The sequence below is a fragment of the Ciconia boyciana genome, chromosome 3, assembly GCF_034638445.1.
Source record: "Ciconia boyciana chromosome 3, ASM3463844v1, whole genome shotgun sequence".
Classification (NCBI taxonomy): domain Eukaryota; kingdom Metazoa; phylum Chordata; class Aves; order Ciconiiformes; family Ciconiidae; genus Ciconia; species Ciconia boyciana.
Window position 1 is genome coordinate 123,505,614 of NC_132936.1, and position 27,982 is coordinate 123,533,595.

Consider the following 27,982-nt stretch of genomic DNA (forward strand, 5'->3'; position numbering starts at 1 on the left):
CATCTGCCGTAGTGGCTGATGGCCACCCTGCACGTTTAGAGACCAAACATTTGCTCGCAGACAGGGCGAGTCATCCTTCAGCTGAAGAAAATGCTCAACCTGAAGTAGCAATTCAGCTCTGTTCTGGCCTGAGACAGCTTATGATAGAAAAGGGGTCTCTGGATAGCTGAAACTATATGCGTCTGTATTTCCAATATTTTTATATTAGTTTCTTTACAATGGTTTGGCTATTAGCTGGTATGAAAAAGCCAGCTAGTGGGTAAATAGAGAGAAATAATGATGCTTAGTGCTCATGTGCTGCCTTGCATTTGTAAAGTGCTTTGCAGACCTGAGGAGTAGTTCATCTCTGCTGGCTTCCATGCGTGCATAAATCTCGAATCACTTTGTACAACTCAGGTACAATTTTATCTACTAAATAAATGGGTCTCAATTGTGCTATTTAGGCAGGGCTTCCTAGAGGGGGCTGGGGGTGGCAAATGGAGCAGTTTGCTGTGAGGTTACAGAAGGTGTGGGTTCGTCTTTCTGCTCTTTATCCTACTAGACAGAGGGTCACACTCCCAGCTTTTGCTGCAGACTTCATGGGACCTTTTTCTGTCCCTAAATTTCCTACAGTAAAGGCTGGCTGAGAGTTACATGAGCTGTTAAATGCCCTTGTAAGGAGGCAGAAGGCTTCTTATGGCTTCCTATTTGCTGTGCACCCACAGCTCTGCTACCTGCTCCGAGTTCAGATCAAGCCATTACACCACCTCCTACACTTTTTATCTCACCACTAGCAGTTAGAAATGGAGAACACCTGAAATCACTCAAAAAGAAAGGACTGCAAAATTTTCCTGGCTTTCATCCCTTACCCTTCCTACAGTTTGCTTGCATAAAAGCTGGGGAGAACCTGAACCCAGGCAGACTGAATTTATGGGAATTAAAAAAAAAAAAGCAACCAGCCTGTTTTTTTTTTCTTTTCTTTTTCTGTCTTAACAAATGTGTTCCTTAATGCAATCAGGGACTCTTAGTGCAGTTATGAGGATCACTGGACCTTATTCCCAGCATAAGGCAATGGAGATTTTCCAATAAGCTAGTGATTTTTTTCTCTTGTATTTCTAGCCCATGTTTGATGGACTCTAAAGCTGTATACAAAGTACAGCATGTTGGAGAATGAGGTATTTGTTGTTATTGCCATTGCTGCTGCGATTATTCTGTAGAAAATTACTATGTTTCATTAAAAAGTGCAAAGTAAAAATTGGTGAAAACCCCACAAAACTCAAGTACTCTCAGCGTGAAAGCTAGATTGAATTGACCATTTGGGCTGAAACATTGGAGATTTTAGTTTTCTGACGAAATAAAAAATATGGGGACAGATTGTTGAAGGTAGTCGTGTTCTGCAGATGTTTTAATCTGGTTGAAAAGAAATGGTTTTAATCTAAACGTGGCTCAACTTTTCAGCTGCCTCTAACACTAAAAGTCCCGGTTGTCATGCAGGACCGCTGTTTTCTACCTGCTCTGATCAATTAATCAGTTGTTAAATGGACATTCAGGTCACTGATGGCTATTTGAGAATAGAGTTACCAGGACATGTAGGAAAGTCTCCCATCACGCATGGGGCTAAAAGTAATGGAAATCAACATCAAAAGGAGAAAAATGAGTTAGGCAGATTTGTTTATATAAATGGTTACACCCAGCATTTTGAAAAATAAATAACCTGCTCAGACCCAAAAATGAATTAAAAGTTTAATTGGAAACAAACAAACAAACTAGCATAAATGACTTCACAGGTATTGAGGATTAAAATCTAAGCCTGTCTGAAAAGGAAAGGCGGATAAACTGGCTTGGGTGAAATAAAAACCCATGTGAACCTTTGCTAAAATTCAAATTCAGTCAAACTCAAATCTTTTAAGGTTCAAAAAGATCTTTTTGCTTTAATTATCACATGTGTCTCCATTCCCTGGCTTAAGGTATGACTAAAAGCCATGAGAAGGCTAGTCATGAAAATTTTTGGCTCTTTGGTGTTAACGCAACGCTGGTGTCTTTCAGCAACCGCTTATTTTCGCATCCATGCCACTGGCCGGGCAAGTTTCCCTAAAGAGAAGCATCTTCTTAGTGGTGCAGACGCCCAACGCTACCTCTGCAGTGGGATTCAACCCACAGCCATCTTGAGAGAGACCAACTCTAGGTGCAGGGTGACCGTGACTGTTAGAAACAGGAATTTTTTGTCACGTGGGATACGTAAGTGGCACCCAGCTTACATGCCGCAGAGTCTCACTGTTCAGGTTAGCTGTGTATTTATTTCAGCAGTTGTTGATTCACTGCAAACCGTAGTCCAGAGGTAGGCGCTGCAGGGTCCACCATAAATGGGTGGGAATATTTTGCAAACCAGGAAAGACCTCGGCATCTCTGGTGCTGACCTACTTAGCAAAAAAAGGTCAGCATTAAAATGGATGTACCTTGACCACAGTTAAGTGATACGTTTAACTACCTACATCCGAATCTAGCTTTTTAATGGGAATTACATGTTCTCAGTGAGTGGCACTTGCTAGAGCATAAAAAGGTCTTCATTTGTGACTGGAGACAGGTATCTATTGAATGGAAGAAACAGTTGCAGGAAGGTGTGATTTGGCTTTACCTTGTTTTCCCTCTGGTGTTCTTCCATAGGGACAAGCAAAACAGAATACAGCAGAGAGCATATAGGCTAGAAATACTTCATCAAGTTATTTAGCCTTCTTCTTTCAGAACTGCTTCTGACTAGACTTCCATTTTCCCATTTTTTGGCATTACCTTGAAATTACTGGATCATTTTAAATCAGAGGAAAAAAAGTGTTTTACTCCATGTATCCCTTTTTGTTTCTTTTGACTCTCTGGTGTCGGTGGTATATTTTGAGTTGTTTGGGCCACTGGGCGTTGCTTCTATTTCTTGATTGAATCACTGCAACTTTTAAGTGTCAGAATGAAAGAAATCAAAAGGATTTAACATATCAACACAAACTTCCAGGAAGGATTTGCCTGACTCTTCAAGTGAAAAACATGGCACTCTGGTCATGAAAAATGAGAAATAAATTCACAGGTATGAGTCACCTTGGAAAGAAAAATTGTAAATTGAACTTTGAATATTGCTGAGGCAAACCTGTGAGTGTGGGGTTGCTCGGTATCCATTAAGGAGATTCAGTTAGATTTTCAGTAGGTATCAAAACCACTAAGCGAATTTACGTCGGCTGAGGATCTGCCCCCATATATGTGGTAAAGGAGGAGTGTGGATAAACTTAAATGGAAGTGCAGGAGATTAGGGACAGGGTAGCATGAAGCAGACTATTTGCTTTCTACTAAAAAAAAAAAAAAAAAAAAAGAAAAAAAAAAAGAACCAGGTAGAAGTGATAACATTGGCAAGCCTGAGACTGTATCGCATGAACATTAATTCAAGATTTACCATAGATTTTGTGTGTTATGATAAAGTTATGTTTTCCAACCATGTATTTGTACTTATAGGTGAGTTTCCAAGACCAACATTTTTAGAGGTGCAAGGACAAATGTGCTAAAGCCTGGGTAGCTTTAAAAACATCTCTGCTTATCAAAAGGTTTTGAGCATGGGGGCTCTGACACAAGCTTTTCAATATTTCATAATTCTGGAAAAAATTGAACCCTTCACCTTTGCATAAAAGGCTCCATTCAGTTTACATTCCTGTTTGGTTACCTTATTGGTTCACTTTTTTCCTTGACCTATTTGCACATCACTGGAACACTCTCCTATAGCTAATGCTACACACCAGTTTTGTGAAAATGACTGCATTTGAGGCACTCAGTAAATCTTCCAAGCAGCTCAAAGCTCAAATTGTAAGGAATATCTGAAATATCTCTCCAGAAAAATGAGAAGAGAACGTGAGAACCCTACTATTTATTTCTGGCAACCCACGCTGTTTTATTACTTTCTGCAAGGTGTGTTGAAATAGACCGTATGAGTATCTTTGAAATGAAGATGTACATTACCATCCTTCTGCTTTTCTCCCTGCCCTCCAGTTGTTTTTTGCTTTGTTCTTCTTCTTTTTCTTCTTCTTCTTCTTCTTCTTCTTCTTCTTCTTCTTTTCTTTTTTAATTCTGCCCCCCCCCAGCCCCCTTCTCCTTTAACTCTCCCTGCCAAAGAGAAGGCTGCTAAAATTGCCAATCCATACTGTATATGCAGCTTTTCCTATTGCGCTCCCCTTGCTTTTCACAGAACCCTGGTCCGAAGCCCATCACAACTCCGGGGGATTCTTTCCATGCGCTTCCATGGGCTTGAGATCAAGTCGAGTAAGGAGAATTTTTTCCAGTGTGCATCTTTCAGCTTTCTGCCCCACCTGTTTCCCACCAGACCCCGTCATGGGTATTAAATGTAATTCATGTCTAATTATGGGTATTTACACCTCGACCTCAAAGCCATCCGCTTCCACCTGCACCCTGGCTGCCGTGGGCTCAGGGAGCGGGCGAGCAGCGAGCCGGCTGGCGGCGGGAGTGACACGGGAGCAGCTGTGTTTGTTTGATCTCCTCACTGCCAGTTCTCCGCGCTTGGGGCTGGAAGAGCGGACGGAAGCTACTAATAGAAGCAGAACTAAAGAAACATACAGAGCAGTTCCAGTGTTACCAAGTACACATCCACCGTTCGAAAGAAAGGAGTGAGAACAAGAGGGAGAGAGCATGGGGAAAAAGCCCAAGGAGGCTCTGGTAACTACAGTGTAAATACAAACAGACCTCATGTTGCTATGTGTTCCCTTTGGTTTCCAAAATGTTGAGAGAGCTTGGCTGTAGGCTTTCGCTTCCTCCAGAGGCAGGGGAACGGCACCGCAAGAGGGCTAAGGTGTTTCTGCAAAGACCGAGGCTTTCTGCGTGAGGAAGGGAAAACCATGGGGGCCTCCCACAGTTTTGGTTAAGATGGGTTGAGACAGCAAACAAGTGCAAAACAAATATAAACAGGATATGCGGGGGATGTTTTAGTGGGTCTGGAATCAAGAGATTCTTTTCAGGTGTGAGACACGATGGCTTTGGGAGTTGCTTTGAGCAACCCAAAATGGCTAGGGGATGAAATATGGAAATGGTTAGGTTTTCTCACAGGGAAACAGCAGCTGGGCTTCACATACAGTCAGAGAGAAGTTTTGGACTCAGTACTGACTACTGGTTGCCACTGCAGAGCATACGAAGCAACTATAGCTGTGACTTTCCACCTCTTCCAGTACCTGTTGGCACCTGGGGCTGCTCAAACCTGGCTGTCGTGAAAGCCAGAGACAACGGATAAATAAATTCCTGGGGATTTGGGAACCATATTTTCAAACCTAGCTCCCTTGAATGGAATTCCTAATCTTTGCATTTATAAACTTAATTTTAAATGTCTTCTATTCTGGGATGAGACTGTTGAAAGTGTTCTGCTGTCCAGGCATTTGGGGTGAGCACAGAGGGACAAAAGAGCCTGGGAATGATCATACTGCACCACACCAAAGGTCCAACAGGAACTGTTTTTGGAAGCTCAGAGACCCAGCAAATAAATATTGTTTGGTTTAGGTAGTCTTGAAGTTGACTGTATCACTTTTAAGTCAAGTTGGGGAAAACCTTTGGTTACGTACTTGTAAACCCAAAGTGTTGTCACTGGAATATTGTCCATTGATTTACGCTACAATCCAAGTGGTGATAAAATGCAGAAGTGAGTTCTTCCGATGACTTTTTTTATCTGTTATTCACCAAATGTCACCAAAATGTAGCAGTCGTTGCCCTTAGAGTTGTTGCTGTCACATACGCTTACTTTTCACAAAGTATCTCAGCTACTAGTTCACATTTAAATATTCCTAGCAAGCTGGAGAAAAGAGCTGGTAATTTAAAAAGCAAAATAAGGTTGTGAAATACATTGTTGATTATGCAAAATTTTGATGAGTGTCTTTCTATTTAAGCAAACATTTTTGATGATTTAGACTTTTTTCCTTTTGTTTCCAATTTTCAGAACCCTCAAAAATATCAAGAGAAATGCAGTGGGAAAATGAATATTTCCCTACATTTTTGCATGGAGAAATGTATCTAATCAAAGTGTGACCATGGTAGCTGAGTATCTCAGAGGGATCTCAACAGAAGTGTTGTTCCCCCCCATATTTTACAGAAAGGGGAGGGAAGTGCAAAGCACTCACAGCCTTGCAAATCAGGACCTAGTGGGAAAATCCTTCTGTGTCCAACTGCCTGTCCGTGCTGGCAGAATGATGCACCTTGGTTCCTGAAATGAGAGGCACTTTTGGGACCTCTCTTTTGGTGAAGCACAAGAGGGAGGCAGATGTCTCCCAGGCTTTGTCCGGCAGGGAATTATGGACTCATGATCTAGGGGGCACATCCAAACAATCTTGTCACTCATCCTAGAGCGGGATGGGATGAGGGCTTGGAAAACCTCTGTGTATCCTTTCTACTTATAAATCTCTGATCAGATTATGTGACGGTCCTAGCCCTACCTAGCTTGGTGGGGGAAAAGGTGTGATGAGCCAGAAGGAGCTGAAATCCATCTGTAGCCATTGCAGCAAATATCTGTCTTCCTTATCACTCTTTCTGTAGCGTGATTTCTACAGCCATGTGTTTCTACAGCGCTTTACTGGTGTCTTTTTCTCTGTATTAATGAGAGGAGGGAAGGGAACAACAACAAAACTCAACTGAGCATGGTGTTTCTTGCAGGGATACAGGTGCTGTTAGCATGACCTGAGATAGACTCTGGCAAGCTCTGAGCCCAAAAACCAGATCAAAGTAAAAATGCTGGGAAATACAAATCTACGGCCTGTTTTTTGGCAACCTCACACTGCACCAGCTAGCACTTCCGTAGCCGACACTATCAACAGAGCTGGAGACACATCCCACACAGATGAGCAAGGTCGGAAATAGCAACCTGTTACTGTGAATGATTTTTAATAGAAGAGAAAAATTCGAATAGCAAGTTGTCGATGGCTTTCAAGGGATCACAGCTAACTTTCCAGAAGCAAAATTTAACTTGCGTCTCTTTTCTTCTTCTGTTTTTAATAGTGTTTTCTCACTGACTGATTATGAACTTTCCAAAGGGGAAAAAAAGGGGCCCTGCAGCACGCTTGGTCTGAAGGGCTCGAATTAGGATTTATCAAGAATCTCCCTGTAGCCAACCAGCTAATTTCAGCGGCAGAACAAGAGACCTTCTGTTAACACGCTGCACTGAACTCCCGCTGCTCTTTCCATGGCAGGTGTGGGCCCAATACCTGTTTATCAAGAGTCCTACTTATATAAAAGCAAAAGTTCAGGAAACTAAAAAATCTGAGTCACTGTCTGCTAAACTCCCAAATAAAATAGTTTTATTTTCCAACCAACCCATTTTTCCTTATTTAAGCCCAAGGAAAAGAAAGAAAGAAAAAAAACTTGCTGTGAACCCTGACCTTTGGAGGTGTATTCCCCCCTGGGTGATTCATCTGTTTACCTTAGGACAATTAAATGTGAGTCAGTTTAAATAAACTTTAAAAACCAAAGGAAAAATATGCTAAAAACAGACCTGACCCCACCCCTTCTCCTACTAGGGACTAACCGAGAAGTATGAAAAAATGCAACACAGATCACATTTTCAGGAAAATCCTAAGGAATCTGGAGCGAGGCGGCAAGTCACGGCGGCTCCTGACCCCGGCCAGGAGCTGGAAGGTGGAGCTGCTCCAGGATGGACCATGCAAAGGCTGTCCCCACGCTGCCACCAGCAGCAACTGGCCACCGCTAATAAGCTAATGCAGGGGCCATCAGAGTCGTTAACCCCAATGCAATATAGTTAAATGCTTCACCTTTAGGCTACCAGTGGCTTCAAGGAATTTCGGTTCAGTAATGTCCTGACAGCTTGAAATATTTGGCACTGATAGCAGTGCTGCTAGCTGGGGAAATACAGCAAGCACCCAGAGGTTTGCAGCAGATAAAGAGGGAGATAAAATCACCAGAGAATTATTAACTGAGGCCGATGGGGAAGAGCAAGAACAAACCCCCCTTAAATAAAGCAGTGGTAAATGCTAAATGTCAGGGTTTATGCCTGCAAGAAATGTGGCAGCTGCAGGGTGTAGCTCTTAAGAGGCCATTAATGGAAAGAATCAAAGCTGCTCTCAAACGCTTCAAGCAGGATTGCCAGTGCTGTTAACAGGCATGTGTCGGCTCTGAGAATGCCCTGAAAGTGGGGGGATTAAAAAAAAATAACCCTATATTTGGGGAAGTTTTTCACTGACTTTTGACTTCCAAGTTGTTAAAGTACCTTCAAATCACACTAAGACTAGAGAGAAAAAAGTGAGTGCGAGAAAAAGCAGCAATATTCTGGAGGACCTCATCCTACCGGTCTTGAAGGAAAACACCAACCACTCTCTGAAATTCATAGTACAACCCTGAGAACTGGGGACATTGTGGAGAAGAAATGTGGCCTACCCTTCTCTCAACACAAATAGGCAAAGGCTGGAGCAATTCCTCGCTGTTGCTCTGAGCGTGGGTATCCTGCAGTGCCTCTGCCCGGAGAGGGACACATCGCTCCTCCTCTCCGAGGCATCCAGAGGCGGCAGCAGGGAGAGGTGCCACACAGGCAGGAAAGAGATCCAGAGAACGTTCTCACCTTCGTCAAAACCACTCTTTTTTTGGAAAGAGATCAGGCTGTTTTCTGCCAGGAGGATTTAAAACAATCCAAGGGTTTTTTCCCATATTATTGACAAAGGGGTCTCTAATGATAAGTCAATTGACTTAGGGATTATATCTGCTGGGCGGTTCAGTCCTGACATTGCTGCTGACATTGTGATGAGCATTGTGCTTTCTGTTGACCTTGGGGTGTAGGGACTCTTCGGGCTATGGCCACCAGAAGCTGCTATCAGAAACTTTGTGCCATGTGCATGAAGCGGAGAAGCAATGAGGACCCACCAGTGCTGTCTGAGGCTCTTCCAAAATGCTTATTCCTCACCTCCCCACCATCACTTCATGCTAGGGAGGAGCTGTGGGAAAGTGAGATGAGAGGGACGTGCTGGTAAAGAAACTACATGAAAAATGAGGATGGCTCCTCTTTTCATCAGCACTCAGGGACGTGACTGTCAGTGTCTGTAGCTGCTCCTTCTCCTGCCCGGGCGTGAGCAGCCGTTCACCATCTGTTTTGGCACCTGTGTACAAAGAGCACAACGGTAGCCAACATTTAGAAATTAGTGCCCAATATTAACAGTCTTCATCCACTGCTTGGAGCATTTCATTTCAAGGAGGGCAACCAGACGTTCCTCACAGCGAGCAGGTGTGCTCCCGGGGACCTGGGGACAAGGAAATTCTGGAAATACAGATTTCATGGGGAGGAGGCTCTGCAAAGGCAAGTCTTGTTGCCAGCCAAGGCACTGTAGGTCTAGCTGTGCGACTGGGGCTTTGTGAGTGCCAGGGCTCAGCACAAAGCTGCTAGGCTGTATTGTGAGCCTTTCCTGGGAGCTGCTGTTGGTTTCCTTTTAAACAGGGCAGAGTATGTCACACAACACAAGCCATGGGGCCTTGAGAGGTAGGAATGCAGCCCTCCTGCCTGGTTCTTTGCAGGCAGAGAATATTTTGGGGGTTATAGAGAAAGCAGGGCTGTCTCGCAGGGAGTTGTGGAAACTGGAAAAAAACCTTTTGAATTAATTTTGTGCCATTGACATATAACTGTCTGCATGTTGTTGAAAATAAAAATCTTTTTTGTGCAGACTCTCCGCTGCAAAAGGCTTGTGAGTCACTTAAGTGAGCATCTGGAGCCCTGGTAGGGGGAATGCTGGCTTGGCTTGCTGCTAATGGGCACGTATGTATGCAGCTGTGCTAGCTGGTCCAGAACTAAATGCTCTGTCATAATGTTGTACCAAAAAAAAATGTTCTGCAAACAAAGTCACTGTCATCAGAACAAACAGAAATGACATGGTAGTCTAAACTGTAGGTAAGATGAAGTAATTCATTATTTAACGCCTCTAGGAACAGGGAGCAAAATCACCTGCATGTCCATAAAGATTGCTTACATATGGAGTACCACTCAAGAGCTACCCACAAGCCAACTGCAGTCTGCACAGACTGATGGTCTTTGGGAGCCAGATCTGTCTTTTTGTTTTGCTGTTTGTCCAGTTACTTAGGAAAACAGGACCCTGTTTTCTAAGGACCCTGTTTCCTAAGGACCCCTTGTGCCTTAGGTTGGTAAGTGTTCCAACGAGCCAACACACAAAGACCGACTAGGTATTTTCAAACCACAGACAAATGTAAGAAAATGGCAAATCTGCTGGTAGAAGGTTTCTGCATAGAGAAAGGAACAGGTTTGCAAATAGGATTCCGGTGTTCTCTTGCAGGGATCTTGCCACACTAATGCAGGTTGTTCAGGCTCAGCAGTGGGTGTAAATGCACTATAACATTTATGCTCCCGCCCTCTCATCCCAGAATATGATGTGGGCTGTGATGGCATTTCGCATGTCACAGTCACAATAACCTCATTGACTCTCTAGAAGGCTACATATTCCTACTTGTCAGTAGATGGCACTATTTCTATTGCCTGTCCATGAATACGGCCACGTCTCTTTTTTCTAGAGCTCCCTGTAGGGCTGAGGATGAGGGGGGAAATGAGGCTACCCCAGGGAACAGCATTTCAGGGACCTGTGGCCAGGGCTGCTGGAGTCAGGAAGGCGGAGGGACCAAGTGCAAATGGAAATCCCCCTTCCCGGAGAGCAGCGTTCTCATTTCGGTTTGTTCCTGTAGCTGGCAGCCCGTGGGCCGCGTGAATGAGGTGCCTCTTTTGGGAGAGCACCCGTACTCCTGGGGTCTGTCATCCTCTCTCTTCTCCTGGAGTCTGATCTTGCCTCCAGTGCAGCCAAATGAGAGCATTATGGTTTCCATCTGGAGCAAAGCAGGACCTCAGGAGCTTAAGCAGACGAACGAAGGCTCCCTGCAGGCAAGCGAAAGGTGCCAGCCCTGCTCTGTGCCCAGCCAGCCACACCGTGCTGGGCTGCTGTGATTTCACGCAAAGGAAAGACCACTAGATACCAGGAAGCTTCGAGGTCCCCAAGAAGGTCTCTGCTCAGCATCTGCCTGTGGTAGGATCTCCTTGCAGTTGTGCTTAGGACTCCTTCCTCACTGTGCTGGCCCAAGGATGTGAACTAAGCCGGACTTGTGGGCCTACGCACACCCATCCTGCAGATGTCAAAGTGATCACATGGGGCTTATGTTTGGATAGTGCCAAAGTGCCAGGTATTATTAGCGAGGCTATAAAATAAGATACTTGGTCTACCCCTGTGTGCAAATGCGCTCAAATTCATCCCTCAGCATTTTCTCCTCTGAGCTCCTTTATGCTATTCTAAAACTATATAATTTGCTGTCAGCAGCTCCTCGATTTGTTTAGGCTCCACACCAGCATTACATTTGAAAATTATTTCAGGCTATTTGGTCATCGTCACTTATACAGCGTGGATCCCAGCTCCTCACCTACAGGACTTTCAATTATGCAGGCTGTACAGCTTCTGCTTCTGAGCATGCAGCCCGGTCTGCGTAGGGGAAAGGCGTAAGTGTGCGCAAGTGGATAAAATAGAGCCCTGCATCTTGGATTGCTTCCATGCCCTGTGGATTTATGATGCACGTCTAGCAGAGTGACGCCCAGATGGGTCTATGGACTGCATTGTAACGTGTTCCCTTAGCATTCAGATTTACTGCTCCACATTAAAATAGTCAGCCTCATAATTGGAGATAGCATCCTGGAATTAAAGCCCAAAACAACTATTGGACTGTTATAAAACTCCTTTAAATAGTCCTACCCAGCCATTTCTTCATTAGGTAATGACTAGCTAGAATGTTCCTGCCTTCGTTTTCAGACCTCATCGTTAATGACCTCAAAACAGGTGAGACTGCAGCTTCGTGAGATATGGGAGTTTTAACATAATCGCTTTGCACTCAGCAGCCATTAGGTCAACAGAGCTTTACTAACACGCTGGGTGTTTACACAGCTTCCAACAGTTCAAAAAGCCAAAGGAGGATCACAAGTCTATCTTCAAGCCAAAGGGGAAAAAGATTGACACAGGGTTGTAATCATCAGTGTCTGAAAAAAGCCTTCTCATCTGTTTTTAAGCATGTTCAAACAAGACGTGACTCTTTGTACAACAGGGGTGCAGGGAAGGTGGGCAAATGCCATTCTTGTGGTTTAATTAAGGACCTCAATGAGGATCTAACAAATGCAGTGCGAGTTGTGCCTAGTGGGTCTCGCATGTGTGTCAGGAGGGAGGGAGGGAAGGAGGGGGGATACCGGGGAGGGTGGAAAGGGTGTGGGATGTGAAGGACGGTGTGTGGCAGCTGTTCACAGCAAATACTATTCTAGCTCATGGCTATGTGTTCCAGCCCTGTTGGAAAATTACATCTAAATAACAGATCACGAAAGAGCAACCCTGACAAGGCCTGTAATTTAGTCCCAAGAGGAAATTCTTCATTCATCAACTGTACAAGAGACTAAATTAGTTCTCTGCTGGATGAGGCTTTGCTGGCAGTTTGCTCTGTGGGTCAGCCCTACCTTCAGAGCAGGTCCCACTGGGAGCCACTCCTGCCAGGGACAAACCCACTCCCAGCCCATCTACCAAGAGGGACGCCACTGTCCGAGCCCAGGAGAGCTTCATTCTCACGTGTGTTTTGGGGGAGGTCTGAGGTTGTTGGACAAGGGTTGCCGTGAGGGTGAGAGTGGCTTGCCCAAGGTGGAGCATCACCTGAAGGCAGCTCTCCCTTCCCACCCAGAGCTCCTTGCGGCAGACTCTGTGGTTCCATTTAGAAGGACAAGAAAGGATGCTGTCCTGCTATAGCAGGTCTGTCACTGGAAAGCTCCTACGCAGCTCACTGCATGTGCTGGTGTAAGATCTCTCTGCTTTCTTGTGCTGCCTGGACAGGGAGCGGGCACCCAAAGGGCCTCCTGGCCAGAATAGCTGGCACAACGCAGACCTCCATAATCTATGGGTTCCATTCCTATACGTATGGATAGGTATACAGATACGGGTGTGTTTCTTTTTCTCATTGTAATAGCAAGTTTTTAAAAATGACAACTCAGTAGATATCCCATTAATGCTTCCCTTGCACACAAAAGCAAGGTTTGTTTAGTTTCTTCTTTATAGCAATTGGTATTTTTCAGGTGCAGTTAGCAACTCTCCCATTTCCAGAGGCCTGGGGTGTGGGTGTGGGAGAATAAATCAAAGACATCCAGATCTGTAAGAGAGGTACTGGGCAGTTAAAAGTACATCAAGTGTACTTTTTTCTCTTTGTGTTTTGAATCTGGTTCTGCCACTTTTCACTCACGCTAAGAAGTATTGTTCTCCAAGAGATGTCCTATTTGTATTGGGAACTCACGAAAGCACCATGGAAAGTCAGGAAGTCTTCAGGATCAGTCCCAGTAATATAACCATATTACAAAAGGACAGAGTACATAAGTGCAAGAGGACTAGCTGTATCTGCTCAGATACCTCTGAAATGCTGTCCCTGTACCTTAAGTTCCCTGTGTTTAGAGACATTCTGCTATTCTAATGCAAGTCATGGGCTAGTTTGCATGTTCGAAAGTTTATTCTTGATAATACTTTCTTCATCATCATCTATAATGTCCGGTACTTCTGCCCAGTATCTTCTTTAACCTATTGATCAGTTCTAGGTGTTTTCAGGATAGTACAAAAAACCCTTATAGGTAATTATAGATTATTTCTGCCAGCCTATGTTTTGTTTATGTCTGGAAATATGGGGACTTCCATCTGCTTAGAAACAAGTTGGTCATCTGCATGCCCTTATTCTTATAGCTAGTGAATCCTGTTTTGATGGTCTCTCGGTATTTGGTCACAGTGATTTTCTGTAGCAACGCATTCCAGGTTAGTTATATATGATGGCATTGCCTTTTTTTAATTTTCTTTTTTTCTTCCTTTTTAGTTTAACTGAATGTCTTTTTGCCCTTGTGTTAAGGTATGCAAAATACGTACGAGGTGCTCCCCACCCCTTTCCACTCTTTAGAGGAATGTTCCTGTCGCATCCCCACTTACTTGCCGTACTTACAAATGAAACACCCCTACACTTTTCAAACTCTCTGCAGAAACTTCTCTGTGGCTTGTCATTTCATTTCTCCTTCCTAAACCCCACACCCTCTTCTGAATCTATTACTTGCTGTTCTTCAGAGATAAGGGTATGTTAGCAAATACAGTGAACAGTTTCCCCTTTGGTCTGAGAGGTAAATCAATATTTAAGGCCTTGTAGGATTTTTTTCCTTTAGGAGGAGAAACGGATGACACAACCCAGGTATGCACCTTGACACAACCTGTTTATTTGCAAAGAATGCTCATGACCGCTTGAGCCCCGAACACCACAGGAGCAAACAGTGGAAAGTCCTGTTGCTCACAACATTCGAGTCTGCTCTGCCAATCATTTCTGAGCCGCAGGGAGCTCTGCTGCCCTGCAGCCCGTCATCTGTTGGGTTTGCTCCTTCCTCTGCCACACAACCCCTCCTAGACCTTGCCAAGCAGTGCTCGTGCCCATTCAGTTGCAGTCGGGGTGACCACCTCTGCCCAAAGATTGGTCTCCACATCAGACCTTGGCAGGGACGGTGGCTCCTGTTGTTTCCAGCTACCTCCCTGCATAAATTACTTTCTCCTTTCACACACAAAAAAAGAGACATCTGACACCCGCTGGCTTTGTGCAAAGCTGTTATTTGCTGTTGACCCAGTTGAAGGCAGCCATTAACTCCTTTCACATTAAAGAAACCCCATTACTAGAATATGTTCAGTCTGGTTTTCTGTCACATCCTTCGTACTTCTTAGTACTTTATTTACTTATTTGGCTCACTGTAGCAGGTATGGAGATTTTTCTTTCAGCTGTTTAAGCTTAGTTCTCCCTGGCCACAGGCAATGACAGGTAATGTATATGCCAATTGCAAGTATGAGTAATTTTCCATTGCACTTTGTGGTAGGCATTACCTACACTTGTCATCTCTGAGTTTTGTCTTCCCATTCACCTGCTTGTCCCAGGCTGTTCGGAGTTTCCCTGTAGTCTTCACTGGTGTTCATGATACTAAAACACTGGTTCCCATCTGCAAATGTTGCTATCTCAGGGTTGATCCATTTTCTGGAGAAGGCATGACTGTATGAAAATACACTAGCTTTGCCTGGAAGTTCGTTTCTGGGCAAAAGTTATTTGTAGGACTGTCCTCTCTAGGACTGAGGCTAAGCCCAGGGCTCTTCTGATGTGTAATGAGCTGTGTAATGGGACCTTTTCTCTGCTCAGATAGCAGAGGGAAGCTGTTTTGTCAGTGTAGGGAACAGAAGTGAAGTGTCGGGAGGCAGGAGGTATCCAGCTCAACTCCACAGCCCAGTCACTCTGCGGGACGTTGCAAAGCCCTGCCGCAGTTTCTCAGCCCGTTCCCACCTCTCCCCTGTCTCGTGGGGTTGTCCTGAGGGTTAACCACTGGGGAGACATCATCTTTCTTTTGTACTAAAAGAAAGACTCTTAATTATGTCTCCATGAAAGAGCCCTAATTGGACCAAAAGCGACCTATATGGAGCTGTATGGTAGCATTGCAGCGCTGAGGATAAGTAACATTGAGTGTCTGCTCAATGCCTGACAGATATTATAATGCTTGCTAAATGCAAAGCATTATTATTACTACCAACAGAGATGGCAACAAACCCTCTTGTGTCCTCAAAGTTACATTGTTTTTGTATTGTCTCATACCTGGCAAATCTAACTGTGGTACCTGATGTTGCTTTCTCTTTTTGCGAAAGTATTGGTTGGACTGTGAAAAATGTAGTGGTTTCAGCTGAAGGGCAGGCAGCCCACAAAGCACTGAGAGAGTGCTTCTCAAATTCAGTTCCTCACCACATTTATTGCACTGAACTCACTTTCACTTTTGCATTGGCCATTCAGGAGAAAATCAATATCCCGTTTCATAAAACAGCAATCAAGAGCACAGTTTTCGCCTCCCTCTTAGAGTTACTCAATAGAGTAATAGGGTGCAACAGCATCTTCCCGGGGTATTAAAGTAAAATGGTAAAGGCATGGTTTACTTTTCAATCGAGAGGGAGGAACTGAGTTCTGGGATGCTGAGACTCGTGCTGAAGGTCACATACCTTCTTGTCATGGGGCTGAGACCAGATCTCCTAAGTACTGACCTCTGCTCCCGCTGTAAGAGCACTCTTCCTTTCAAGACAGGAGCTGGTGAAAGCTGATCTCACACGTCCAGGTGAAATTGTTACCTAGCAGCTCCTTGGAAATATGAGTTATTCCTTTTGCTGGGAACAACTGAGGGTAATACCTGGATTTCATGCTGTTCTCCTGGTAGTAAAGTAAAAAAAAAAACCTGGGAAAGTGTTTAAGCTGCTGACTCGTAACCATACCCATTACATGGCTAGCAGCTTTCATCTCAGATTGCTTTACAGTTTTGCTTTGATTTGAGGATTTACAGATTGATTTGAGGACCAGAGGTTGTCCTCAAACTGAGGCCTGAAAAGTAAGCACCGCTTGCTAATGGGTAGAGCAACACCAATAACACCAGCACTTGCAGAGCGTGGCTCATCGGTGTGCGTGTTGCCAGTGGCCGTAGGAGCAGCAGCCGGACCTCTGCCATCCAAAGCCAGGAGGTGAGCTCTGCAGGGTTGCCTCAGTGACTATCTCCATGCTGGCACATTATTTCGTGGTATGGCTTCATCTCAGGTTTTCCTCATTTGTGCAAAGAGTGACAGCCTCCTGGAGTGTAATTTACTTTATAAAGGATGAAAAGTGCCCAGCTGGTGTCAGCTCTGGGCCCTGGCCAAGAGGGAGTTCATGAACTGGTGAGCTCGTAACTGGCCCCAAAGCCTGTAACAATGCTGTGCAAAAACAAGGTCCATGAGCTCCTTCCTAGCAGTGCAACCACATTTCACCATTAGGCAACTAAAATGTCTTTTCCCTTCTTCCTCTTCTTTTCATCACAGGACACTGCTACGCTTTTAATTGATTGCTTAAAAGAAGTGGCAAGTCAAATCCCTGAGGTGACATTTCTGGCTCCAAGCTAAAAAGCCATCGGCTTGTACATGTGCACAGCACTTCAGGGACTTGCATAGATCTATTTGTATTTGTTTGTTTATGTCTGGAGGACTGGACTGTCTCATAAGGAGTTCTCCAAAGGGATGCAGAAGAAGGGATGCTCCTGAGGAGCTTATAGTCCATGCACACTAGGTGGACTGCAGCACAGTCATGTTGCTTAAAGTGTGGTGGAATAGGCAATACTGAAAGTCTGTGACAGTGGGAACTTGGAGAAAGATTTTCTGTCCTTGCATCTGATGATGAGACCACAGCCTTTTCTTTTAAAACTCTCAACATATGCAATAGTTGCAAAGGATAAAAGGGTATCTGCTGCCTTCCAGCTTAGACTGAAAGATTCTCTGGGCAGGACTTACAGCATCTAAATCTGTGAGAGCTCACTTCAGCTTCTGGGTGTTAAAACAGCATATACGTGATTTCCTGAAGGAGATCTGAATGGCTTATGGGGAATCACGTGGGGACGGACTAGAGGAACTCCAGCATTTTGCTCAATTGGGATTCCCATGCTCTTCTCCCTCCCCCTTTTGCCACACCACTGCAAAGGTACATAGTAAAAATAATAGTGATGACCGAGGTCATGTCTAGAATAGAAACGCTTTACAACGTGTGCTATAACAGTAAAATGCTCCTCACCTGAACGCAGCTATACGAGGAAAGCTGTACTTTGTAGCTGCATGCAGTGAAACCACCCTGCCACCCACCCTCAGGCACAACAGGCTGCAGACTGGCTAACGTGCCACAGCCGTAGCTGCCGTCTGCGTAGGGGACGGGGCAGCCCAGCCCGGGTGCTGTCCTCCCTGCCCGGAGCAGGGTGCTGCTGGGGTTCAGGGGTACAGCTGTGCCAGATACAGCCGAGCCAGGTTGCTCACGTCCTGGTCAACTGAATGATTGCTGTGGCAAACAAATCCCCCGAGCAGCTTGAAAAAAATCTCAAGTAACTCATTCATTTTTTCAAGAGTTACTGTGACAGAAATGCTGCCTTTAACTGTTGGGAATAAAGGAGGTAACCATATCTCCTTGCATATGAAAGACATAGGCACTGTGGACTTATAATTGCATGCAGTCATGTTTAGCATCATTATCTTCTCTCATTTTATCTTTTTTTCCATGAGAGCTTGCCTCATAGAGCCCTTCCACTGCCAAATCCGTAGCATTTGCGTTAGAGCACTTTAACAAGACAGAAGTATGTGTCAGGATCTGCAGTCTGGATTGCAGTGACAGCTCTGGATGGACTGTGCTCTTCTATCTCCTTTTGTGATCCTGTATGGAAAAGGGTTATATATGTATAATGCATGGCATGAATCAGCTGCGGCTCTTTCTCAGCCAGGTCTCTGTTTCCTTCGCACCTGAGGACTAGATCCTGGGCCAGGGTGTTTGTCTCTGCAGTGACTCAGTGACTTGGAGCATCCTGGGGTATTTAGGCACGCATCTCGCTTTGATTTCAGGGAACGAGGAGCCTCGTTGTTTTGGAAGGACTTGCACCGTGTCTCTCTTGTGAGCGTGCTTCAGAAAGTTTATGTTCCACATGAGCATGTGGAGAAGCTGATATTCGTCAGAGTCCAGAGATAAGTCAGCTTTATTGCTGATTATCTCAGATTCACTTTTTAAAGGATGGGTTACAGCCTTAAGATAGGACGATATTACTGCCGGTTGTTAAAATGAGAAGGGAGGGGAGGGGCCTGTTCCTCTTTTGGGGAGCAAGATAAGTTTCTTCGCATGATGGCAATGATTCGAGCAGACTTTCCTATGCGCGCTCTACTCATATGCATTTCCATGACCGTAAAGCAAAAAAGCTTTTTACATACAAAAAGGCAAAGGGGAAGGTACAAGTTTTGCCAGCTGCCATTTTTCACTTGATTCCTCTATTTCCAACATCATTGTGTAAAGCCTGGCTAGATAAGCCTGTAATAAACATGCCTGTGTTTGCGTATGTGTACGCATATATGCACAATTCCTATAGCTTCCAAAGCTCAGAGGCTTTGCTAAAATATCGCAAGTTTACCACCAGATTGCTTGCTTTTGGAAGAAGGAACTGCTGTACAAACTGGAATCTGCTCTCCATCCCAGAGACATCACTCATTGTGTAAACGGTTAAGAGGGTAAGAGGAGATGGTGCTTGGATACCAGCGCTATATGGCCTCATAATTCGGGAATCAGGAAAGCCACCAAATGTAACTTTTCTCCCTAATCAGGCTAAACATCAATGTTGAGATAACAGAAATTTCCAGTGTCTGGCTAGTATTTTAAGCCTCTCAGAAAACAAATGCCGTTCTCATGTCTGTCCTTGCAACCCACTACCTCTAGCAGGGTAAATGAAATGAAGTCGAGAACAAAATTTGGTCTCACTTCAAATGAGTCCTTTAACCTAACTTAGTGGCAAAGCCCATGACAATAAAGGTGCAAATTTGGGTATTTTTCAAATTGGGGTACTTTTCAATTATCATTCTTTTCCTTGTTATCATTAATGAGCTTATTAGTGCAACTTGGGGGAGGAAACCTGACGGTACCGTTTGAGATTGCATTCCTTTCTTTGCAGTGCCTGCAGAGAATCGGGCTGTGTGGCTCAGCCAGGGATGCGCTTGGCCAGGAGCCGCCCCTAACAGCAGCCAAGAGAAACCATTTTAAGGGAGGAAAGTGGGCAATAGGCACATAAAAGTTAACCCATCCCCAAAGCAGTAAAATGTAGATTTTATGCCCTGAAGATTCAAAGGTTTTATGCATTCAAAAGCTTTTGTTTGCTTTTTAAATACTTGCCATTGGTAGGTAGCCATTACATTTCTATAATATTACCCTTTGTATCTGTTGTGTTTATTATTTTCCTATAGATAGAGGTGTGGTTTTTTGTTTTTTTTTAATTTTCATTGCATTCATGATGGCAATGTAATCTTGTGGTGAAGAGTGGCACTATCTAGATTTGTGTTCTGTGGAAAAGTATTCCTTTCAGGTTGAAAGCTCATTGTTCATGCTATACAAAAAAGGATAAATAGTTGTTCCAGCCTACTTTCCCTGGACTGCTCCTTATTTTATGAGCTTATATTATCCCCTCTTATTCATCTTCTCATTCATAGTGTCTCTACCTAGGAAGTTACAGGCGTTTGACATTGCTGGTATATGAAAAGCTATGCAGCCCTCTTAGAGTAGATGCAGGATGTATTCCAGGATCTTTTTTTTCCTCTATCTGGAATAGATTATGCCATAAAGCAATTAAATATTTTTAGGAGTTAAGCTTTAGTGTGAATCAGTTTTAAGAGAAATGATACCAAATCTCTTTAGGTTTTCTTCATGTTATCTTCATAAACTATAGAATTAGGAAGCCTCCTTTTAACCAACAGAAATAGGAATATGTATTTCTGCTACCAGAACCGCAGGACAATGCTATCATTTAGGCTGCAAAAGAGAGATATTCATGAATCTCAGGCCAAGCTTGTGGTACCATATATATACCATATAAATGGTATACATGAATTTGAGTTAATTTTAGGTTTTAGAAATTCATTATTTTCAGTAAAACTTTTGTTTGCGCTTGGGCTCACAGGTAGTGCTTCATTAGTTTTAATTGTAATAATAAACAACGTATGTACGCTATGTGTATGCATGGGTTGCACACATACATGTGCCTCAAAAGTGTGCCTGGGTTTGAAAGTTTTTTAAAGACTTTCCATATAGAGAAAGCAGCAGAATAAACTAAAAGGTGCATGAAAGCAGCAATCATTAATAAGTACTATCGCCAATGAACATGCTGCTTCATGAGCTCTGCAGTGTCCACAGCTTAGAGGAGCTACTAATGAACCTTATCTTTGCATGAGATAATGGTTAGGACCAAACAGGGGAGGTGGAGGGGAATTTGACCACCCACAGAACAAATACCATTATCAAAGTGCAACTTATGCCCCAAAGCGAACTTGCTTGCTGGAGTGACATTTCTTCTTGGCATTTCATCTGCTTTGCTAGGTGAGGGTCGGGGAGGAGGAGGGGAAGGAGAGAGGGAGGGAGGGGGAGAAAAATAGCCCAGCTGACATTTCAAGCAAGTAAATAACCTCTGCGGGAAGCCAGCTTGCATGGTGTTTCCACTCGTAACGTGTAATTCACATGCCACTTAACGCAGGTCGCGCGGAGTGGGGTGCGGAGGAAGGCGAGCAGGGCACCGGCCCCATCACCGGGGTGGGCTGGGGAGGCTCTCAGCAGAGCCGGAAATCAGGGATCGGCCTTGTCAGGTCGTATCTCATCAACAGCACGGAATTGCAAGAACAGGGATTTTGTTCCCACTCAAGGTGCCACTGGTTCCTGCGCCCCTTGGAACATGAAATCAGCTCAATTGAGTGAAAAAGGCAACACATCCTTGCGCTGCAAAAGTCCAGGATTCAATCACCCATGACTACTTCTTGCATAACCAGAGAAGTCAGCATTGAGAAGTGCTAGCTGCTCCAGGGAGGAAAAAAAATGAACACTTCAATCTCTCTTGGAGGTCCTGTAGGATTATGAGAGCATTTGGTTTCCCTGCGCATGTTCAAAAGGAACATCTGCTTGTTTGTACCAGCCTAGGAATCTGCCTCTGTCTTACAGTGTCTCTTGAGAGGATATGTGCTCTTATGAAGCAAAATATTTAAGTTGTGATCAGTTACCCATAACAGTGCAAAAGATGGAGATAAAACAAGATATGGTTCCTCAAGGCACTGAAAAGACCATCTCACTTCTGCCTCAGAAATGGATATCTAGACATAGCACTGTGGTCTTCTGTATGAGACCCAGTCAGCTCCCAGGTCCACTGGGCATGAGATTTTCCTGCCTTGACTCCCATGGAACTGCAAAAACCCAATAGCAAACATATGCCAGTAGAAAACACAATATCATTTTTCTGTGCTAACAGGTAAGAAGGAAAATGAGGCTGAAGCTCTCAAAACACCATCAAAACAAATGTGGAATTAGGGTTATGCACAAGATTACTTGGAGGTATGTTTTGTCTTAAACACACGAGGATTAATTGCTGTAAGAGCAGCAATTAGGCTGAGCACAGGTGAATCTGAGGATATTCTGCAGGAAACGTGCCCGGTGGCAGTATGGTACTGTTGCCGCTCACATCATTTCTGCTAAAATAGTGCCCTGTCAATGGCAGCTTCACAGAATAGTGGTAGTGATGCAGCACTGAAGAAAGGAAAACAATAATATATTGGTCCGAAAAAGAAAGTGGACCGGGCATAGCCAGTTTATGTGCTCGGTACCACAACTGGCTTCTGCCTCCGGTTCCTCCGTGCCACTTGTGGACATGTAGGTGTTTGCCCACTCCCTCATTACAGATTTCAATAACATGTGGATGTCAAATCAAACTGCATCTCATTGCCTTCGGACTCTAAAGCTCTGCCATCATTCAGTTGCTTATAAAGTTATGTTAATGTTAAAGGAAAGGGCTGCAGCAGTATTTTAGTGGGGTGTAATTCTATTCTTTACCTTCATGAGATTATCTGGACCTCTGTGGTGTGCTGCCATGGCAGTCAGCTCATGGATTTGGACCCCAGTGATGAATATTACTTCAAAACGAAACATAGTCCATATGCCAGAGGTCTTCCACTGAGCCATGCCATGCCCAGCACTCTGTGAAATGTCGTCACACACGGTACAGCGTCGTAGGAAGTGGCTCACCAGTGGGGCTTGCTGAAGTACTCGTCGTGGAAGTTACTGCAAACTGAGTCCCCTTCAGGGATTCATGCAGTTGTCGTGAATCATTCTTTACTCGAGTAAACGTTCATGATATTCAAAGGTCAGGAATTATCTTCTCAATCTTGTTTAAAGTCCTGTTCTGTGACAGTTTTAGAGGTGCTCAGAATAACTTTTGATAGAAAATAGTTTTGAAAACTGGTAGCTTTCAATGTTGGCTTTCTCTTTCTATAAAGCAAAAATGTGCTTATAAAATACTTTCAAGCTTTGCTAAACATTTGCGTTGTTTTCCATTCATTCTTTCACAAATTTTGTCATCCACGGTAATGGTCAAATTGTTTTCCATTGGGAATATATTGACCCACACGGCTTTGAGAGAACTAAAGAGGATTACTCTTCATCTCAGTGCAAAAATCTTACTTTTATCAAATAAAACAACAACCACCACTAGCGTTTTGTCACAGCTATTACTCAGAAATAGCCTGTAAATGAGCGTACCAATGAACGTATAAAATGGTTTTGACGAGGAAATAAAAATAATCATCAAGGAATCTGCTGAAGTAGGTAGTACCAACAAAGACTGTACCCTGCTGCTAATCTTTTTGAAAACGTGATTGAATGAGTTATCACTTGGGAGAAATAAACTTCATTTGTTACGTCTGTTAGATATTTTACAGCCTCCGCTATCCCAGTAGCTGCAAGTATGTTATACTTTAAGAAAAAATATACTTTCACTGGACAGCTTTCAAATTAATCTTGACTGCAAGGAAATTGGGCTTGTTGCATTTCTGCAATTCTTCACCCTTGAAAGGCAGCAATGAGAATATAATGAAACTCTCTTCATCTCTCTAATTAAACATCTTGTGACCAAACAAGAGAGAGGTAGGACTGGAAATACCCATCCCAGTTAGGTAATTGCTGATAATCACAAACCTGCTCTCGGTGCTTGAAAAACTGCAGGCTGAGGGCTTAATACCTGCGCGGCCGCCTGGGGCTGCCCGGGACCAGTTATCTCATCCGCATTCTGCAGCCTTGCGTGAGGGTGAAGGGGAACCGCCACCCTGCGTGCAGAAGCACGGCCCTGCAGGGAGATAACGAGGCATCCGCCAGGCGAAGAAAAGCCTTTGTACAAGAGCTGTGGGAGCGCAGGAAGGCTGGGACATGCTTGTGTTGCCCACCCCGCTGATGACCACCCATGGGGCTGCCGAGGGGCTCTGAGGGCTGCACTGCATATTAGGGACTGGGGCTCAGCTGTAACAGTCTCTTCTTTGTAGCTCCAGAGGTTTGTTTTGCAGACGGGCCGAAAAGCTATGAGTACAAATGATCGTGTCTACAGGAATTTGAATGGCTGGGGATCTCTGACACGCCGTAGCGGCTTCCCAAGAAAGGTGACTGTGTTTGGGTATGTGTTTGTAGCCTGTGATGTTGCAATGTGCCACCTGGCTCTCCAGAATGGCAGGGCAGCGTAGAGGGTTCTAGATCTGTTTGTGCCTTGCAGCCGCTGTACCAGGTACCAGAGAAAGAGAGAAACAGTAGTGTCCAGTACATATCATTAGAGTGAAGAAGCAAGTAAGTGAGAATATCTTAAGGAACTCATTAGGAGAGTGCCTCACTGAAGAAATGATGAGGACATTTGACTGATCAAAGTAATTTGTCGTTTTACCCGAACTGTTAAGATCTTCAGGCTGGGGACAGTATGCTCACCTAAGGTGGGAGTAACTCAGTAGGAGTTATTTACAGACATTCTGTAAATAAACACAGAAAATTACTCTAGATTTAGATCTTCCTTTTCATAAGCATCTTCCCACTTTCCATAACTCCATAGCAGTCACATTAGGAGGAAACCCGGCTGTCCAGGACGCTTCTGCAGTGCCCTTAAACATCTTCGTGAATCCTGAAGCAGAGCTGCTAAACTACACAGAGCTGAATGCCAAAAATACTCTAGTTTTGCACATTTAATTAAGAAACCGGGAGAAGGTGCTGTTGGCGGGTCATTCGGGCCCTGCTGCTGCCATTCCCTGCATGGGAGGGACACAGATGTCCCCATGCAGCTGGTTTCACTAGTCAGTTGACTTCAGCAAGACAGATATGACCATTTTGGGGAGCAGCTTTCTGCAGGGACTTTTTTCCCAGCGGTTTTGCTCAGTCACCCGAGGGCAGACATCTGTAGTTCCCCTTTATTCTCCTTCATCCTCCTCATCCTCGTGCAGACTGTAGGCTCACCGGGGTAAGTTGGTGACTTGTCAGCCATGTTCTTTGAAACGAGAAGGTGAATCTTAAGAAAGCCAGCAATAATCCCTTCCCCATCCTTTCTGACCATTTCTGGCGAGCCTGTGGCATTGAATGAGATACCATTGATCCTAGAGAGGGAAGGAAAAACATTGTCCTCTCCAGAGTGGTATTGTAGCGGTGATAGGGAGGCAGGTCTAATCCTCTGTATAAATCAATGTGGTTGTTAAGTAGATCCCTCTCACTGTGTTAGTCTGTTAAATGTCCTTTAGTCGAGCACAGAAACAATGGTACTTGGTGTTAGAGAAGACAAGAAAGTACCAAAAGTAATAGGGGTTTTTTTGTTTTCCAGCATAAATCGTTTTCATTGCACAATTGGCGCTGAATATTCTGTATGTCTCAGAGACATTTCATGGACTCCTTTATCTGCAGAATTCCTTTAAAGTTTAACAACGCAGAACTAATTTTGATGACTCAGTAGCACGAAAATTGTTATTTTAAGTGCCGAAAAGGTATTTTCCCTGTGGATTTTCTAGCACTGAGGCAACATTCTGAATGTTTTGACTGCTACTTTGTCTGACAATGTAAACAGACAGGAATAATTTAATCATTAACTCGTTATCCCTGATGCATGCCTTGATGTCTCATCTTGTTATTAACAGTTTGCCCGTGTTTTGAAATATATATAATATGAAGAAGAGCTAATATTGCTCTGGAATGCTCTTTAACGCCGTTCCACAACTTTTTCCACCCACCGGCTGAGCTTGGTCAGCGAAGACACTCTCTATTAACATCCCAGTAACTTGCTCCGGCACTTTCAGCTGTATAAAATTAAACCCGCTAATAAGAAACTGATCATCAAAGAACTTGAATATGTGTATAAGTCCGTCCTTATTCAGCCTACTATTTAAGCATATGCTTAACTTTAGTACCCACTTGCAAATTTTGATTAAAGCAGCCAGACTGTATTTTGCTGGCTGGGTCTTTGAAATACTTCCTGGCTCCATATCCTCTTTCTGTCATCTTTAATAGTTACCTGTCGATCATTGCCACTTCCACACACATTCCTCCTCGAAAAGCCTTTTGCAGAAGACTGTGGCCTGATATAAGATCTTGGAAAACTCGCGTTTGTCTTTGAGCACGAGTGCCTTCTTGTTTTCCATACAAACTGGAATGTCAAAAAATAACAGAACACTTTTGCCAGCGGGGAGAATTTTAGTGCATTTTCTCCCTAAACTTTCAGTGTGATAATATCATTATGTGCTGTTATTTTTTTTCACATTCGTTGCATTTATGAGATGATGCGTGTGCTGCCTGCGAAGCATTGAGCCCATTTTATATGATAGTAATTCATCACATTAGCATCCAAACAGCTAACTGGATAGGCAGCGTTAACAGAGCCTACACTGTGAGTGACCCCAAAGAGCAGGAAAATCCTAAGAATCTCTCTTCCCGGTCCTTGGAAAAACATTTAAAGAATGCATCCTCTGCTAGTATTGTATGAATTGATGCACCTGAAAGCAATCAGTACATGAAAAATGGAAACTCTGGCATTAAAACGAGCAGTAAAATAATCATAAAAGCCGTAATAGGCAAAGCCCTAACGTACATATCCATTTCCAGCAGATGGTGGCGTTAGCAATTTCTGCGTGCGCTGCGTTGTCCTCCAGCGGAGAATTGCCCTGGTCCTGATGTCAGCTCTCTCACTTGACGTGAATTCAAACTGGTGAAACAAGTAATAGTAACACAGTTATTAGCACATTTCCTCCAGAAGCCACTAATAAAAAAATGCTTCCCCTGACATTTCCATTCTACACCAACCAACTTCACGACTGTTACAGTAAGTCAGGCAAGTAAAATGAAAAAGAAATTATTTGATTTAAGTCCTATCTGGCAACTGCTAGGCAATGGGCAAAGAAAAATTAAAAAGGTAGAAAGATAAACACCACTGAATAGTTTCACCGCTGAATAGTTAAACACCACGGCCCGTTCTGTGCAGCATCTTCTCTCCAAACACACTGTGATATCAGTATCAGTTGTCAAAGCAGCGCCTACTCTTATTTTGCGATATTTGAGCTAAGTCCTTCTCTTCTATACTATTAGGATTTCCCCTTTACTTTGGATTCCTAATGACTCAGGTTGATAAAAATGTGTCTTTTGTGCATCTGCTAAATACCTTAACAGAGAAGACGAGGCGCCGTAGTTCCTTCCCGTGTGCAGACGGTAGCACCGTACCTTGGGGGTGGGATGTGGGTCAGACAGAGGGAAACCAGAGAGTCTGCCTAGGGAGGATGCAGAATTCATTATTTTTATTTTCTCTTGTCTACATTACAGAAAACTCAAAGTAAAAGAGAAAACTACACAGACAGTAAGTGCTAGCCACTCCATCCACAGGTATCATTAGCTGTAATTGAAATAAATGCACGAATATGAATATGCATATATTTATGTTTGCAAAGTTTGCCCCAACACCCTTGATTGGAAAGTAGGAGTCTCATATTCCAAAAGCACTTTTCCGTGGCAGGTATCAACATCTGCTGCAGAAACGGGGAATCACTAAAACTATCTTGATTTAAGATGAAACGTGAAGTGTTGGCTACCTTTTGGCAAGAAACCGTCAGAGACCCGGTATCTTTTAAAGGACTTTAAAGGCACTTCAGCTTTGTGGGAACATTAAAGGAATGTAAACTGTGCAGGAACTGTGGAGAACCACATTCTGTGCATCTTCTTCAGACACGTGCTGTCTTCTCCAGCGTCAGACTTGCACCCATCAGTACGCTTAGTATCTCTGATAGCTCTCCTCGTCCTTCTCGCCTGGCTGAGAACGTCCCCTGCTCTGCCTGGGAGAGGGAGCTGGGGCGACGGCTGGGCGCAAAGCCCCTCTCTGGGCCCGAAGGGCTGGGCAGAGGAGCAGAGGTGGTAAATGTGACCCGGTGCCAGATTAACTCCGACTGAACTGCTCCTCTCTCCGCAGGTGGGAAGATGGTCTGTCACAGACAAAGCCTGATGAAAATGCATCTGGCGTAGCTGAGTGTTTGTATTGCATTAGCTGCTGGCACGGCCTCTACTGTATTTATTCTTCCGCCCACCTATCTGC

The 27,982-nt window shown here is 44.1% G+C and overlaps 2 long non-coding RNA genes across 3 annotated transcripts in view; one reads left to right on the forward strand and one right to left on the reverse strand.

Moving 5' to 3' along the window:
- The window catches only part of LOC140649775 (uncharacterized), a 162,189-nt gene that overhangs the window by 64,128 nt on the left and 70,079 nt on the right, over positions 1-27,982 (forward strand). The window lies entirely within an intron of this gene.
- LOC140649774 (uncharacterized) lies at positions 1,866-27,934 on the reverse strand. Of its 2 annotated transcripts, XR_012041747.1 has the most exons (4): positions 27,486-27,934; positions 27,062-27,167; positions 26,495-26,608; positions 1,866-2,396 (listed from the first exon to the last, which is right to left on the reverse strand). It is a non-coding gene; the product is annotated as an uncharacterized lncRNA (long non-coding RNA). The 2 variants fall into 2 exon arrangements; XR_012041746.1 differs by lacking the exon at positions 1,866-2,396 and having other exon boundaries at positions 26,063-26,608.